The sequence below is a fragment of the Prionailurus bengalensis genome, chromosome D2, assembly GCF_016509475.1.
Source record: "Prionailurus bengalensis isolate Pbe53 chromosome D2, Fcat_Pben_1.1_paternal_pri, whole genome shotgun sequence".
Taxonomy (NCBI): domain Eukaryota; kingdom Metazoa; phylum Chordata; class Mammalia; order Carnivora; family Felidae; genus Prionailurus; species Prionailurus bengalensis.
In genome coordinates, this window is record NC_057351.1 from 78,763,520 (window position 1) to 78,781,442 (window position 17,923).

Consider the following 17,923-nt stretch of genomic DNA (forward strand, 5'->3'; position numbering starts at 1 on the left):
AAATAAAAAATAAAAATAGATCTACCCTATGACCCAGCAATAGCACTGGTAGGAATTTACCCAAGGGATACAGGAGTGCTGATGCATAGGGCACTTGTACCCCAATGTTTATAGCAGCACCTTCAACAATAACCAAATTAGGGAAAGAGCCTAAATGTCCATCAACTGATGAATGGATAAAGAAGTTGTGGTTTATATATACAATGGAATACTACGTGGCAATGAGAAAGAATGAAATCTGGCCTTTTGTAGCAACATGGATGGAACTGGAATGTTATGCTAAGTGAAATAAGTCAGGCAGAGAAAGACAGATACCATATGTTTTCACTCTTATGTAGATCCTGAGAAACTTAACAGAAGACCATGGGGGAGGGGAAGGGGAAAAAACAAAAAAGTTAGAGAGGGAGGGAGGCAAACCATAAGAGACTCTTAAAAACTAAGAATACACTGAGGATTGATGGGGGGTGGGAGGGAGGGGAGGGTGGGTGATGGGCACTGAGGAGGGCACCTGTTGGGATGAGCCCTGGGTGTTGTATGGAAACCAATTTGACAATAAATTTCATATTAAAAAAATAAATAGCTTGCAAAAAAATTAAAAATTTTTTAAAATTTTTAAAAAATTAAAAAAAATTTAAAAGTTGAGACAAAAGGAACTCAATCTGATAAGATATGTAGGACTTCCCCTGGGCACACTTTGTAAGAATCACCATGATAACATACCTTTATGGGTTAAGATTTTACATTTGACTTTTAATTTTTAAATTTTATTTACGTATTTTTAAAATTTTGTTTTTAAAAAAGAAACCATCATGCCAAAGTGGGAAGGTTTCAACCATGTAGTGAGTTCTCCAGATTCTCAACTAGAGGCAGAGTAGACCTGGAGAAATCATTTCATCACATTAGGACTTCCCTTTGTATGGAGTATTTAAGCTGCAAGGAGCTTCAGGACCTTGAGAGACATCTTGTCCTGTGGGTCCATTTCCAGTCCAAGAATGCCCTTTGAACACCAAGTTTTTCCTGAGCACATAGCTATTCTTTCATTTCATCTCTTGATAAGACTCCATAGTGTAGGGGTTCTTGAGCCCTGTTAACAATATTCTGCTGTTGTCCTGATCCATTGGGAACCCCAGGAGTCTAGCTCCTCCGGGACCCCAGAAATGGGACTGGCTCAGGGGCACAGGATGCCATCCCTAAAGTCACTCAGGAAAGTGTGGGCACAGCTGGCTCTTATGCCCAGGCTCTCAACCCCTGGGTTTGTGGGCTTTTGGCAATGCCTCACAAACACTACCTAGCACGTGAGACAACTAGGAAGAAGCTACCTCTCCTGAAGTCCTATGGAACTGAGAGCTTATTATAAGACACAGCGAGAATTGTTTACCACAATGTCTTGCTGAATCTCCTTTGTGAAGTTGGAAGAGTCCAGAACAGTCTCCTAGTGTTGAATCTTGAAAACCTTGACAGTGGTTATCAGAGGCTTCTGGATTTTCCTTTTTCAAGGTTAAGTTTCCTTATCTTGGGATGAGAGAAAGGAGCATCCAGGAGAAAATGAAGGGGACAGTGAAGGGTCTGGGAGTCCAGAAACATGTCAAAACAGACTGGGGGCGGTTGGGCATAGTCATTCTCTGCAAGGGCACGAAGGGATGCTTCTCGGAAGAAGGAACTGACTTCTTTCTTAATGACCATGAGAAAGGCTGAAGTAAGGCCAACTGGTAGACCAGATGAGCCTTGAGCTACCTGTCAAGTCAGAGATCCTGTGGCTTGCCATGCACAAAACCCCTTCCTTATCCTTTAATTACTCTGATCTCCTCCTGCAGACTCTCTCCCTCCTACCACATAGGAACCAAAATGGATCCTCATATTCTAATGTCTGATTAAAAAAAAAACAAACCAGAGATACCATTATAACTGGCACAGGAGCTACAAGACAGCACAATTCAGCTCCTTCATTTCCCTAATAATGAATAAAATCACACCAGCAATTTCCCCTTGAATACATTTGTCAATCAAAGACCCAACACTTAGAGAGCTCCCCCCCAGAGTGTCCTCCAGGTACTATCTGTAAGCGAGAGGAAGCACACTTCTCAGCATCGTTATAACTGGAGCAAATAGGCTGAGAGCTTGTTTAATTTTTTAAAAGAGGGTTCTCCAGCTTTTGGCTAGTCTAATGAAAACTGGTCTGTGTCTACTTTGGCTGAATCCTTTGCACAATGACACTGCCCTGTTCTATAATTTCTGCTAATTGCCACTTGAACAAAAGCCACATTGTATAGCTTCTGGACTGCTCTGTAGTCTCAGAGTACAACCGGCCAGGATATCTAGCGCATTTTCATCGTGAAAGCTTCTTCCCCACGACTGGCTGTATTTGTCTATACTGCAGGGGCTGAAAGCCTATTTTCAAACTGGGTCTGAGTGTATTCCATAGAAGAAAAATTTAAGCAGACCATGAGTTGGCAACTCAAATATTTGCATGCTGATGACATCATCTTTTAATATTTGTGTAGAGTAAGAATAATTGTGACCTAATAAGTGAAGCCTTCAAGAACTTCTATTTTGAAATGAGCTCATTTGCTTTAGAAACTTAAGAGATTTCATTGGAGTTTAGAGTGTTCAGGGATAGTAGAAAGTAAAATGGTGATGTTAGGGGGATCTGGCATGAATTTTTTCTATACCTTTGTCTTCTCGGTGACTTCATGAATGTTTTCTGGCTGTGAAGGGCCCTGTAAGTGAGCTTAGACGATTGTCCGTGCCCAGAGAACCTTCCGTGCATGGGGTCTTGAAAACAGAGGCATGAAATTGTAGGGCTAGGGTAGAGGTCCTTTATGGCCCAGTCACTCAACCATCCATTTTCAAAAGCTAACTTTAGTATCCTTGGACTAAATCAGAGAGTGGTCATCCATGAGGTCCTGATAAAAATTATGTAAACTATTTCCAGTTTTAAGTATTTCACAGACATGCTAAAACCTAGACATAAACTGCCCTAACTCCTCTATCGCCCCACAGAGCACACTTTAAGAAAATCTAGCCTGGAGAAATATGGTTGATCCAAGGACAAGGTCGTTATGTGACTGGGCTGGGTGGGCTGCTATAGACTTTTGCAATTCACAAAGCAATCACTGTAAAAAGAGAGAGAGAGAGAGAAGTTTTGAGACAGAGTTGCCAATTTTTAATTTTGCTGGGTGAAGACATAAAAACAAGATCATCCACTATCACCACCTTTCCATAAAAGAAAAAAAAAAACATTTTAATACAAAAAAGTAGTAAGGGTATATTCTTGGAATAAAGGAGAATCCTTTAATTGAGGAAATTTGGTTTTATTAAGAAAATATTAAATTTTTCCTTTTTAAAAAATTTACCCTAGATTTATCAAGCAGTAGTCTTGGTGTTGGCAACCACAGCCACAAGGATTTTGGCCATTTCTTTCTTTGGAAAACAGTGTAGAAGCTACACAGAAAAGCTTTTGTTCGAGGGGCAATTGGCAGGCACAGTGGAGCAGGGCAGGGGCACCATTTGAAGGATTTAGCAAAAGCAGATTCAAATCCCCTGTACAGTATCTTTGCCCACCCTTTTCTCGGTGACTGTACAACCTCTCCCTGATCACAGGCAGTGGAGGGAAACTTACTATGTCTAAAACTGAATTTTGAGGTTGCTGTAGTTGTTACAAATCATTATGGTGAGCTGAAACCCAATATCCATCCATTGTCCCTTGGTCTACCCTCTAGCGCCATAGGAAACAAGTTTAATTCCTTTCCCTTGTGACAGCCCTTCACAAACCTGAAGACAGCCAGTCTGTCCTTTTCCTGAAGACAGCCAGTGTGTCCTTCTTCCCCTCTCTCTTGCCCTTCACCGTGGGAAACATTTTGAATCCTTCCATAATTTCAAGACAGCTTATCATCCTGATTGTGGTATGTTGGCATTCAATTCGATTTGTCTTAAAATGCGTTGTACAGAACTCTGGACCTTGGAGAGACTCCACTGTCTGAGAGGAGGGGGGGATTATTGCCTCTCTTTTTCTGGATGTAGTTTGGTTTGTTTGTTTTTAAGTAAAAACAATCTGATTTTTGAACTCAAACTTGTAATTAAAACCAGGAAAGTTTTTTTTTTTTTTCCTAATGTTTATTCTAAGAGACAGTACATGAGCAGGAGAGGGTCAGAGAGAGAGGGAGACACAGAATCCAAAGCAGACTAGCACAGAGCGTGATGGGGGGCTCAAATTCACAAATTGTGAGATCATCACCTGAGCCAGTCAGGCATTTAACTGACTGAGCCACCCAGGTGCCCCAAACCAGTAAAATTTTTATTCATATGTGGCCATTCAGTTGGTTGTCTCATTTCACAAATATGCTCATCTCATCTTCTTTTCCTGAACTTATTTCTGCCCTTACCACTCTCAACTATCCAAACTGATCCCTCATCAGGTCGGTGTTACCCTAATTCAAAACCAGAAAAAGACAGTACAAAGAAACAAACCAAAACTATATTTCAATAAATTTCATAAATATAGATGCAAAAATACTTACAAAATATCAGGAAAATGAATTCAGCAATACAAAAAAAGGATAATACATCATGATCAAATGGGGTTTATATCAGGAATATAAGGCTAGTTTAAAATTAAAAATCAACCAGTGTACATGGTGTGGCCAAGGGCTTGAGCTGGTCTTCTAGGGGTGGGTCTCTCCAAATGAAATCTTGCCATTGGCAATGACATGGGTGGAGCTAGAGAGTATCATACTAAGAGAAATAAGTCAGTCAGAGAAAGACACATACCATATGATTTCACTCATGTGCAGAATTTAAGAAACAAAACAAACATGGTGGGGCAGGGGGAAGAGAGACAAACCAAGAAACAGACTCTTAACTGTAGAGAACAAACTGATAGTTACTGGAAGAGAGGCGGGTGGGGGGGATGGATTAAATAGATGATAGGGTATTAAGAAGAGCACTTGTGATGAGGACTGCTGTTGTATGGAAGTGATGAATCACTAAATTCTACACCTGAGACCAATATTATGCTGTATGTTAACCAACTGGAATTTAAATAAAAACTTGGAGACAAAAATAAAAAATAAAAACCAATCAATGTAAATCACCATTTTGGCAGAATAAAGTAGAAAAACCATATGATTATTTCGCTATATGTTGAAAAAATATTCGACAAGAAGGCAACACCCATGTATGATTAAAAAAAAACCCTCAAAGCTAACTAGGAACAGAAGAAAATGTCTTCAATTTGTTAAAAGGTATTTATGACAAACCTACACTGAATATCATACATAATGGTAAAAGACTGGATCCTTTTCTGGTAAGATTAGGAAAAACAGAGATGTTTGCTCTCACCACTCCTATTCAACATTGTAATTGGAGATCTTAGTACAAGAAGACAAGAAAAAGAAATAAAAAGCATCAGAGTGTAAAGGAAGAAGTAAAACCATCTTCATCAACGTGATTATTATGCAGAAAATCCTAACAAATGGATAAAAAAGTCTACTAAAACTAATAGTAAAGTGTAGACACAGGTCATTGTTAAAAAAAATCAATGGAATTTTTACACACTAACAATGAACATTTGAAAAATTAAATAAAAATACCCTTTTCATGACATAAAAACACTAAATACTTATGGACAAATATGAAATACATATAAGATCTATTTACTGACAACCTCAGAACATTACTGAGAAATTAAAGAAACTAAATAAATGGGGGCACCTGGGTGGCTCAGTTGGTTAAGCATCTGACTTCTGCCCAGGTCATGATCTTATCTTGTGGTTCGTGGGTTCGAGCCCCGCGTCGGGCTCTGTACTGTCAGCACAGAGCCCGGAGCCTGCTTCAGATTCTCTTGTCTCCCTCTCTCTCTGTCTCTCCCTCGCTCGCACTCTCTTTCTCAAAATTAAACATTAAAAAAAATTAAAAAAAAAAAAACTAAATAAATGAAGAGGTATACCATACTCATGGATAGGAAAACTCAAAATTGAATTACAGTGTCAATTTTCCCCAAATAAATAAATCTGTTGATTCAGTGGAATCATGGTCAAATATCTTAGGCTTTTTTGTTGTTGTTGAAATTGACAAGCTAAAAATAATCAGGGAAAACCCCCAAACTTGGAGAACTTATGTTATTTCATTTTAAAACTTACTATAAGCCTATAGTTAACAAGTAACTATGCTATTTTTCTAAGTGTAGAAATATAGTTCAGTGGAACAGAATAAAGAGTCCAGAAATATACCCACATATCTATGGACAACTCATATTTGACAAGGATGCCAAAATAATTCGGTGGGGTAAAGAAAGGCTTTTTCAACAAGTGGTGTTGGAAAACTTGATATCCTTGTGGGGAAAAAAAAATGACCTTTGATCCTGACTCCTATCAGAACAAATATTAACTCAAGAAGAATTATGGACCTAAATGTAAGGGCTAAAACTCTAAAACTTCTAGGAAAAAACATATGAGAAGATCTTTGTGATTTGGAAATAGGCAAAGCTTTGTAGACCACAAAAAACCACACAAACTATAAACAAAAGAAATGATACATTGAACCTCATTAACATTTAAAACTTGTGTTCTTTGAAAGACACCATTAAGAAAATGAAGAGACAAGTCCCAGACGGAAAATATTTGCAATATATATATTTGAAAAAGACCTTGTACTTAAAATATACAAAGAACTCTTCTAGCTCAATAATGAGAAGACAAACAACGTAATTTTTTAAATATTTGAAAAGACATTTGACAAAGGAAGATTTATGGATGGCCAATAAGTACGTAAGAAGCTCAACATCAATAGCCACCAGGAAAATGCAAATTGAAATCATGAGACACCCTACTCATTCACTAGAGTGGCTAAAATTAAAAAGACTGACAATGACAGTAGTTAGTGGTAAGCCTGTGGAAGCAGCTGGAACTCTCACACATTCCTGGTGGGAGCAAACTATGGAAGAGTCACCTTATAAACCATGTTGAAAGTTCCTTCACCAATTAAACGTATGTTGCCATATGGTCCCAAATTCCACTCTTAGGTACTTACGCACAAGAAACGACAACATTTCTGTATGCGAGAAGACACGTACAAGAAGATTAATGGAAGCTTTATTCATAATAGCCTCAAATATCCATCAAAGATGAATAGACACACCAATTGCGCTGTAGCCACACAAAGGAATACTTCCAGCCGTAAAAAGAAATGACCTATGGATCCAAGCAACACGGATGATTCTGAGCAGAACCAACCAGACACAAAAGAGAACGTGATGTATGATTCCATTTATATAAACTTCTGTAATAGGCAGACAGCCTATTCACAATATAGTGACAGACAGCCCAGTGGTTGTTGCCTAGGGCTGGGACTGGGTGTGGGGACCGACCACGAAGTGACATGAGGCAACTTTTTGGAGTGATGAAAATGGCCCACATTTTGATCTTCATGCTGGTCATTTGGGTGTGCACACGTTTCAAAACTCTTGTAACAGTACCCTTCACGTAGGTGATTTCGTTATATGTAAATTATACCTCAACGAACACATGAAGACACCCCTGTGTCTTCTGTATCCCACGTCACCTGGGCTCTTGCTCTGAGAGGGAGGGGAAGTGGTTAACTCTCAATCCCTCAGTGCGAAACTTAAAAGCCATTTTAAGTGCAGCATTTCCAGAACATTCTCCGGCACGCAGGAACTGCTGTTGTCAGGGTGAACGCACCGTCTGTCTGTCTGGGATGGTCCCGTTTTACTCTGGTTGTCTCTGCCTTCTGTTGCACTCTTCCTCCTGTTTCTGGTTTGGGTGCTAAGTTATTTGGCTGCTGGTTTGTCCTGGCCTCTTACCTAAGGTGCTGAGAAATCAGGCCTTCAAGAGTGTGACGGTGAGCCTGTGGGCTAGTGACCACCTTCTCTTGGATGCCCTAATGCAGCTCTCCGGAACTGGGATTCCTTCATACCAGCCAGTGGTTGTTGAGGGCTGCCCACCTGCCAGGCGCCCTCCTGCTGCGTGCTCTATGTGGCCTGAGAGCCTCCAGTTCTCAAGCTAGTCCCTGGAGGGAGGGACCCCCTTTGTAAATGACAATTTTGAAGTTTCGAGAGCCCAGGTAACAACTCCCGGTCATCAGACTGTGTGTGTGTGTGTGTGTGTGTGTGCGCGCGCGCGCGCGTGATAGGGGGTGTCGAGTGGAGCCTCAGTGTTCACACTCTCCGCCACTCAAGATATGCCACAGCCTTGATTCAGAGATGGGCTTTGATCTGCTGCAATCAGAAGAATTTTTTTAAGCAAGATAAAGCTGGGCAGCCTTAGACACAGTGATGTCATAATGACCTCTGGATATAGCTCCTCAGCATAAACTCCAGTCAATAAGGTTGCCTTCAGGTCCGGAGTTCAGCGATTCAGTTTGCTGGCCGAGGGACCCAGGTGGGGAGAAGGATGGATTTGGGGCCGAGTAGAGACACGATTCATTCTCCTGCTAAAGTGAGAAATGGGTAATTTTTTTAATTTAAATTTTTTAAATTTATTTTTGAGAGAGAGAGAGAGAGAGAGACTGAGCACGAGTGGGGAAGGGGCAGAAAGAGAGGGAGACACAGAATCCGAAGCAGGTTCCAGGCTCTGAACTGATAGCACAGAGCCCGACACGGGGCTCGAACTCACGGACCGTGAGATCACGACCTGAGCCGAAGTCGGACGCTTAACCGACTGAGCCACCCAGGCGCCCTGAGAAATAGGGAATTTTTTTCTTTCCTTAATGTTTTTGCTTTATGTTGTTTATTTTGTCCCCCTGTATGTTCATTTGTCTTTTCCTGCTAAGGTTACCACCTTTCTTCCCTCCCTGTGTGAATCCCCATCCATGAAGAGCGTGCCCAGCACTGAAATGCCCACACTGTCCCAGGCAGGAGACCTTGGTCACACGGACCACAGCTTCATGGCATCTTCCTTTGGGAAGGTGAACCTTTGGGATGGAAATCCTGTGTCTCCTGAAGAGAGGAGAGGGGATTTGATGCCCTGTGGGCTCAGCTCTCATGCACAGGGCCAGTCAGCATGGCGGCCGATGGGCACACGCCACAGTGACCCCAGCCTGGTGGCCCTGCCAGGGTCTCCTGCAGGGGTGTCAGCATGAGAGTGGAGTTGAGAGGGTCCCAGACACAAGGCACCTGGTTAAAAGCTACTCCCTTTCCATTCAGCTCTCCAATTTTCTGATTAAGTCAAGGACAAAGGCTCAGTTTGTGACGGCGTATCTCTAACACTTCGATAACGTTCCTAAACACCATTTGGTTGGTTTCTCTTAGATTTTTTTAATGTTTATTTTGAGAGAGCGAGAGAGCGAGAGAGAGAGAGAGAGAGAGTAGGGGAGGGGCAGAGAGAGAGGGAGACACACAATCCCAAGCAGCCTCTGCACTGTCAGCGTGGAGCCTGACGTGGGGCTCGAACTCACCAACTGCGAGACCAGGACCTGAGCCGAAATCAAGAGCCAGGCGCTTAATGGACTGAGCCACTCAGGCGCCCCTGATTTGTCTTGTTTTTAAACAAAGGGAGAAGGCACCACATCAGAGCCCTCCTCAGGGACGGGCATCTGACAGTTTGAGTTTCCGTTTTATGGCCGACAGTGATCAATAAAGCCACTTTTCCAAGCAGTAAAGATTTTAAAAATAATTATGAAAACTTGTATAAAAATTTGAAAATATGGAAAAACAAAGTAGAATTACTCATTATACCCTCCACTGTAATATTTTGATGTCTTTCTTTTTTTGAACGCAAAAATCGAATTCCTGTTCTTTTTATCCTTCTGTTTTCTTCCCCACCACATAATAACGTACCACCTATGGCTATGTTGTCATCAGTGCTTTGTAAACATAGTACTAAAGACTCATTTCTTTATTAGAAAAAATATAAAAAGGTAGAAGAAGGAAATAGCAGTATAAGAAGTGAAAATACAATTTCTTATGGAATGTCACTATTAGGATTTTAATGTATTTCTTTTTACTTTTTTCTCTTATAGGTGTGTATTTATAATAAATACCTGTAATTTAAAAATTGAATCACACAGGGGTACCTGGGTGGCTCAGTGGGTTGAGCGTCCGACTTCGGCTCGGGTCACGAGCTCACGGTTCATGAGTTCGAGCCCCGCGTCGGGCTCTGGGCTGACAGCTCGGAGCCTGGAGCCTGCTTCGGATTCCATGTCTCCCTCTGTCTCTGCTCCTTCCCTGCTTGGGCTCTCTCTCACTGTCAAAAATAAATAAGCGTATAAAACATTTTAAAATTGCATCACACAATTTTACAATAACTTTTTTTTTTTTAAGTTTATTTCTTTCTTTCGAGAGAGACAGAGTGTGAGCAGGGGAGAGGCAGAGAGAGAGGGAGAATCTCAAGCAGGCTCTGAGCTGATGGCGCCCGATACAGGCTCGGACTCAAGTACCTGTGAGTTCGTGACTTGAGCTCAAATCAAGAGCCATTGGCTCAACTGACTGAGCCACCCAGGTGCCCCCAGTAACTATTTTCATAGTTGCCTAGTATTTAACCGTATTCTGGTTTTAATGTTTATATATCACACATTACTTAACCATCCTGTATTCTTGTGGTTTGAGGTTATTTGATGTTTCGTGTACATATGTTGCTATAAATACTATCTCACTAGACAATGTGGTAAATAGTTTTTAAATTTTAAATTATTTGGTTGGGTTAGAGACCCCGAAAGCATTATTAATTCAAGGGGTGAGCGTTTTTAAGGCTCCTATACATATCACTAAATTGTTTTCTAAAAGACGTGTTTTATTTTCCACAAGCAAAGTATCAAGGTTTATCGCATCCTCCTCAGCATGTAGTACTTTCTGGTGTGAGATTTAAAATTTTTTTTTTCAACATTTATTTATTTTTCGGACAGAGAGAGACAGAGCATGAACGGGGGAGAGGCAGAGAGAGAGGGAGACACAGAATCGGAAACAGGCTCTAGGCTCTGAGCCATCAGCCCAGAGCCCGACGCGGGGCTCGAACTCCCGGACCGCGAGATCGTGACCTGGCTGAAGTCGGACGCTTAACCGACTGCGCCACTCAGGCGCCCCTGGTGTGAGATTTTAAAAGCTCATCCGACAGGCAAAAGGTTGTATTTTCAGTTTTTCCAATTTGCATTTTTTAAAAATTCCTGCTGTGGCGGACCCTTTTCCCTCATGTGTGTGCAGTTCGTTTCTTGTCACGCCAACACTGTGGGTCCTCGGTGGGCTTGCCAGGTCAGGAGGGGTGGGTTTGTCTCAGTTATTTGGTAGAAAAGTGAAATCTTAGGAAGTTCACCATGAGCACACGGAGCTGCCATTGGTTTTACCACATTTCATGTCTCGGCTGTGGCCTTAGTCTGTTCACCCAGCGTCTCAAAAGCCAGAAAATTCTTTGGTACCCGAAGAAAGACGGGAGAAGCGAGCACAAGAAGTGACGAGCAAAAGAGACAGGCAAGCAAGCTGATGAAAATTTATGAAAACAAAACAACACTCCCCCCCCCGCCCCCGTAGAAAAAAATTAGTATCCCAGGATATGTCAGGATACGTAAGGGTTCACCCCAAAGTCTAGCATATTCTAAGGAGACAGAGCTGGATTTGAAGGTGCATAGAGAGACCTGGATTAGGATCCTGAGACCACCACCGTCAGGCTGTGTATACCTGGACAGGTTATTTGGCTTGAACCCAGGCTCTTCTCAGGCCTTTGGGTGATCATGTCAGTGTTCATTAAATGAAGAAAACCAAGGCTCGCATGAGTAGGCATTCAGTGAACAAGAGCTTTAACAAAAATTCCAGGTCTAGGATTTTGCGGGGTTAGCAGTGGTGAACTGGAGGAATAAGTTTGGAACCGTGCTCTGAATTATCAAAAAAAAAAAAAAAAAAAGGAATCAGTTATACTTCTGGTAGTTTATACAAATCTTTATTGTATTTCAATATTTGAACAAACTGGTGAGACAGTATTAGGATTTTATATTCTGAGGAGCTTTCGATGTTCCCATCATTGATGAAAGTACGCATGCCAGTATTTACTCAAAATCTGCTGGAATTTTTGGGAGATGATTTATTGCTACTGGGAACAATAGCATTTAGTTTTCTCAAAAATCAAGAATCACTTATTTTTCTAAAATTCTGTCTTTTTAATCATTCAACAGATCAAAGTTATGGCATTAAATTGCTTTTGTTACAGGTTGGGTTTCATTAAGTGGAAGGATCCTATTTCCTGCTTGTGAAGCTCTCCCCCCCTCCCTCCCCGACACTTCCTGGGAACTCACTGGAGTCAGGATAACAAAGGGGCACTTGGAAATGCCACTCAAGGTCAGAGCCAGACGCATCAGGTGCTCAAGCGATGAGCTAGGGAAGAGCCATCCCGACAGTGTTAAAGTCTGGTTGTATGGTAGATGTGTGTACCGACCGTGGCCACGAACCTGCGAACTGTGAGATCATGACCTGAGTCGAAGTCGGACGCGTAACCGACTGAGTCACCCAGGCACCTGAGTTCAGTGGTCTTGAAGGATGAACTGGCATTTCCCAAGCAGATAGGGGGCATGGAACACACATGCTTTTATTCCGCAGAGCCTAGTGGATGAGAAATACAGCTCTGGAAACAGATGGGGCTGAGTTGGAATCCGGGGGGCTCTGTGCTCTTGGACAAATGACAACCGTCTGAGCCTGTTTCTTCACCTGTAAATTGGGAGAAGAATACCCCCTACCTTGTAGGGTTGTTTCAAAGACTACATGGAAACCGAATGCAGTGCATGACCCACAGTAATAATTATATTCGTTTTCTATAATAAATATATGAGGGATGAAACAGTTGTGACTCTGATTCAGCCACAAGCCAGGCGAGCTGTTTCAGTTTAGATCAAATTCCTCATCTGTAAAATGGGCACATTGGGGGGCGCCTGGGTGGCGCAGTCGGTTAAGCGTCCGACTTCAGCCAGGTCACGATCTCGCGGCCCGTGAGTTCGAGCCCCACGTCAGGCTGTGGGCTGATGGCTCAGAGCCTGGAGCCTGTTTCCGATTCTGTCTCCCTCTCTCTCTGCCCCTCCCCCGTTCATGCTCTGTCTCTCTCTGTCCCAAAAATAAATAAATGTTGAAAAAAAAAAAATGGGCACATTGGGCCACATGACTGCCATGCTTTCTTCCAGCCTGAACATCATATGAAATATGACTTTGCATTACCAATTATCTTCTCCTGTAGGATCTTCCTCTTCTAAATGCTTTTTGAGCCTTTGCTATGCCTAGAACAGTGTCTGGCTCATAGTTGTAGCTCAGTAAGTAGGAGTTGAGTAATTACCACAAATTTGCTGTTTGCTTGAGTACCACGTGATCACAAATATGGTTCTTATCTAAGGGTTTCTTTTCTTTTCTTTTTTTTTTTTCAACGTTTATGTATTTTTGGGACAGAGAGAGACAGAGCATGAACGGGGGAGGGCCAGAGAGAGAGAGGGAGACACAGAATCAGAAACACGCTCCAGGCTCTGAGCCATCAGCCCAGAGCCCGACGCGGGGCTCGAACTCCCGGACCGCGAGATCGTGACCTGGCTGAAGTCGGACGCTTAACCGACTGCGCCACCCAGGCTCCCCCTAAGGGTTTCTTAAGACATGTGAGAGTTCAGCTCTTCCAACAGGATGGATATGTCCTTTACGTGACTGAAAAGGGTGTGAGGCTTTGAACTTGAAGAGTCTGATATATAACTATATTTTCAGGGCAGATTTAGGCAGAATGCTTGTTTCTGGTACCCAGGGCTGCATATAGGTAGAAGGAAGAACAGAAATGGTACTTTCTTGGAGGTTCCATTTGCTCCTGTTTGAGGGGCCACAATGAGTACTTTGGGTAGTAGCTATACTCCTCTGTACTATGCAGGGTGGCAATTCTTGGCGCCCAGGCTTTGGTCCCAGTTCACTTGTCTGCATTTTTAGTTAAAGCGTGGTATTTCAGGCTATAAGAAACTATCCTAGGGGGCGCCTGGGTGCTCAGTAGGTTAAGCGTCTGACTTCGGCTCAGGTCATGATCTCACAGTTCGTGGGTTCGAGCCCCGCGTTGGGCTCTGTGCGGACAGCTCGGAGCCTGGAGCCGGCTTCGGATTCTGGGTCTCCCTCTCTCTCGGCCCCTCCCCCACTTGCGCTCTGTCTCTGTCTCAAAAATAAATAAACATTAAGAAAAAAACTATCCTGTGGTTCATGGGCATGACCAATCCCAATTCTGGGCCATGAATGTTCTTTTTTGCTTTTTTATAATCTTGATTCCAGTATAGTTAGCACACATTGTTATATTAGTTTCAGGTATACAGTGTAGCGATTCAACAATTCTATACATTCCTCGGTGCTCATCGTGATAAGTGTGCTCTTAATCTCCTTTATCTATGTCACACCCCCCCCCCCTCCCTATGGTAACCATCGGTTCTCTGTAGTTAAGAGTCGGGTTTTTTTGGTTTGTCTCTCTTTTCCCTTTGTCCATTTGTTTTGTTTCTTGAATGCCACAGATGACTGAAATCCTCACCCTTTGCAGACCCTCCCTCAAGAGACGCGGAGCACCGGGCGCCTCCGTGTGACTGTTCTGAGTCACCAACATGACTTCCACTTTGTATGTAGGCGGATGGAAAATGCATTCCCCTAATGAGTGTTCCTGGACTTTATTAAAAGTGATACCACTTTCCTTTTTAATAGGAACAGCAACATGGCCCTAAATTCGAATCTGTTCTCCTGAGGAAGATAGTATCAGGATTGAAAATGAAACAAACATTTTTTTTTTTTTTCTGACGACAGCGTTCATATTTTGATCTTGAAGACTTCTTAGGGTCCTGGTCCTCCGTCCTTCCTCCTCGCCATTCATTGCATTTACGGTGCACTGCCGTGATACAGTTTTTCTGTCTTAAACAAGGGCCGGGGCCCCGTCCCGGGTTGTCTGTGGGGCTCCAAGGCTTCCTCCAAGTCCCTAAATAGGTTGAGGCGAACAATGCTCTGCTGTTCACAGGATGCAGTTCTGCGTTAAATGGCTGCTGAATAATCCCAGCAGAAGGAAGAACAGGATGCCGTGGCTACCTGCTGGAGGTCACGGCGACGGCCTCTCGGCATCGGGTTCCCCTGGATTTAGGGTTAGGCTGGTGGTACTGAGTCTGTTGGTTTTAAGCAGAAGGAGGAGGGAGACACCCACCCAAATCCCTAAAACCTTTCCGACAGCTCTAATGTCCCATTTCTGCCAACCAGAATCTCACGCCGGTGATTTGCTCAACAGCTGGGTGATGACATACTTTTTGGGTACAATATATACACTAGGCCATTAGTCTGCAAGCAGCAGTTGTCAGCTTTGTTCCCATTTAGAGTAATTTTCTCACTAATATGGCATATTCTTCAGGGATAAAATGCATTTTCCAGCCAGATATTCCCCCTAATAGTGAAGTTGGTTTAATGATCGGATTTCAGCCAAGGGAAGGGAAGCCAGCGATTGCCGCTGGTTGTATATTGAAGCTACCAAAAATGAAAAGGCTTATTTTAAAACACATTCACCTGAACAGGCAAAAGCCTCTCCTTTCCAGATTAATGAAGCTCATTCGAGGGGAAACTTAGGTATGAATTTAAGAGCTAAGTAAGGTACTTAGAGCCTTTCGGTGCAAAGCGCACATAGGTATATATTTTTGAACTGTAATGATGGCTGGTGGGGTTTTAATAGGGGCAGTGATAACCGGCGAGCTACAAAAAAAGGCAGCTGTCTGCAGGCTGACCCTCGCCGGGATGACAACATAGGATTTTTTTCCCCCTCTCCACATACAGGCCTTGAATATTCAAATCAATTAAACAATTAATTCCCACCCTGCAAACTTGCACGTCAAGCTTCAGCCTGTGGCCAATTTCTTCGGTTGAATTATAACCCCCCTGAAAAGCAGCAGCTCCTAATGGAAAAGCTGACGGAGTCTTAAGTACATGCGGTGAGTGGAGCTGCTCTAATTAACTCTGCTTTGGATCCCCCTCCCCCATTAATATTTTAAAGATTTTTAATTAAAATAATTACACGAATTTATGAAAAATATTCAAGCACCTAGAGTATTTCTATGGTGCCCTGGTATCAGTGATTCTCCTTCCTGGTGTCCCTTGGGTGTGGATTTCCACCCCGGTCATTATCGCCCTGAGCCCAGCTGCGGGGGAGTGAGATTTATTTCTGAGGCTGAGAACTTCTTCTTCCTTTTACCTTCGTGATCGCGGTTGGAGGAGCCGCATGCCCACAGCCACCTTGCCCGGTTCGTCAACATGGATGGTTCTTCTTTCCTCTCTTGCTCTCTTCCTCCACCCCTGTTAGTCCCCCCATCGTTCATTGTCCCGCGATGATGCTCTGGAGACAAAAGCCCTTCCTTTCTCCCTTCTTCACTTAGTTTGCAGCACTGCTAAGGGGGTAGAGCGCAGTGGGGAGGCGGGGGCCGGAGGGTGGTGTCGGCACACTTTCTCTGTAAAGGGCCAGGTGGGAGATGTTTCAAGCTTTGCGAGTCGTGTGGCCTCCGTCGCCACTCTGCTCTGCCGTTTTAGCCCCAAAGCAGACAGAGACCATACCTAAGTGAGGGAGCGTGGCTGGGTGCCAATAAAACTTTATTTATGGGCATGGAAATTTGAATTTCGTATCATTTTTACATGTCACAAAATATCCTCCTTCGAATTCTTCCCCAACTATTTATTCACATATGTCAAAACTATTCGTACCCAATCAGCCATTACAAAATAGACAGCCGGCGGGATCTGGCCCTCGGGTCATAGTTTGCCTCTCCATGGTGGTGCTTCATCTGGGGTCAGACCGCTTGGCTGTTCCGGCTCTGGAAAGGTCTTAGCTGTCTGTGTGACTGTGGGCCAGCGGGTAGCCTCAGCTTCTTTGTCTAGAACTTGAAGACGGCAGTGATGGAGTCTCCCCTCGGAGTCTGGTTGTGATTTATTTATCGCATTTGTTACGACAAACAAAAACCTAAAACACCCAGGCTTGGGCCAGAGCATCCAGGGGCCGTGTCTGATCCCCTTGGGGTGAGCACTTCTCTTATTGGCCACAGGAGGGTGGCCCCGTGGGCTTTGCTTCTCGGTGTGTTCGGATTCAGCAACTGTTGAGCAAATGTCCCCTAACGCAGGACATTGAGTGGGGAGCTGACATCTCTGGGGCACTCCTTGGAAGAAAGGACTGGGCCCTTTTGTTTGTGTGATGGCTGTTCTGATGGCTGTCACTGTCCCCATCGGCCCTGTGTTATACACCATGAAATAAAGTGGGAGGGGCTAACACTGACCCCAGACCACTCGGGACTTTGAATCCAGGTCTTCCTGACTCCAGAGGCCAAACCTGAATCATTCTCCTTATGGCTGTTGCCATGTCTATATATCATCTGTACGACTGCCTACGTAATATTTTTAAAATAGTCTCGGTGTTTGTCCTTAGGTTCCTTTTTAAGAAATTTTCTTTAGAACCAAATTTATTCTGTAGTATGGATGTGCTGTTTGTATTTTAGCTAATAACCATTTTTTTTTTCAACGTTTATTTATTTTTGGGACAGAGAGAGACAGAGCATGAACGGGGGAGGGACAGAGAGAGAGGGAGACACAGAATCGGAAACAGGCTCCAGGCTCTGAGCCATCAGCCCAGAGCCTGACGCGGGGCTCGAACTCCCAGACCGCGAGATCGTGACCTGGCTGAAGTCGGACGCGCTAATAACCATTTTTTACAGAGTAAAAATGAGTTTCTAATGTGGACCGTTGAAAATCATCTTAAGGATGGTTGGTTATCTTAAGGGTGTCTGCTCTGTTTTTAAATGTCTATTTTTGAGGGAGAGAGAGAGAGAGAGAGAGAGAGGCAGTGAGAGAGAGGGCCAGAGAGAGAGGGAGGGAGAGAATGCCAAGCAGGCTCCAAGGTGTCAGTGCAGAGCCTGACGTGGGGCTTGAACTCGGGAACCTCAAGTTCAGGACCTGAGCCAAAGTCGGACGCTTCACCAACTGAGC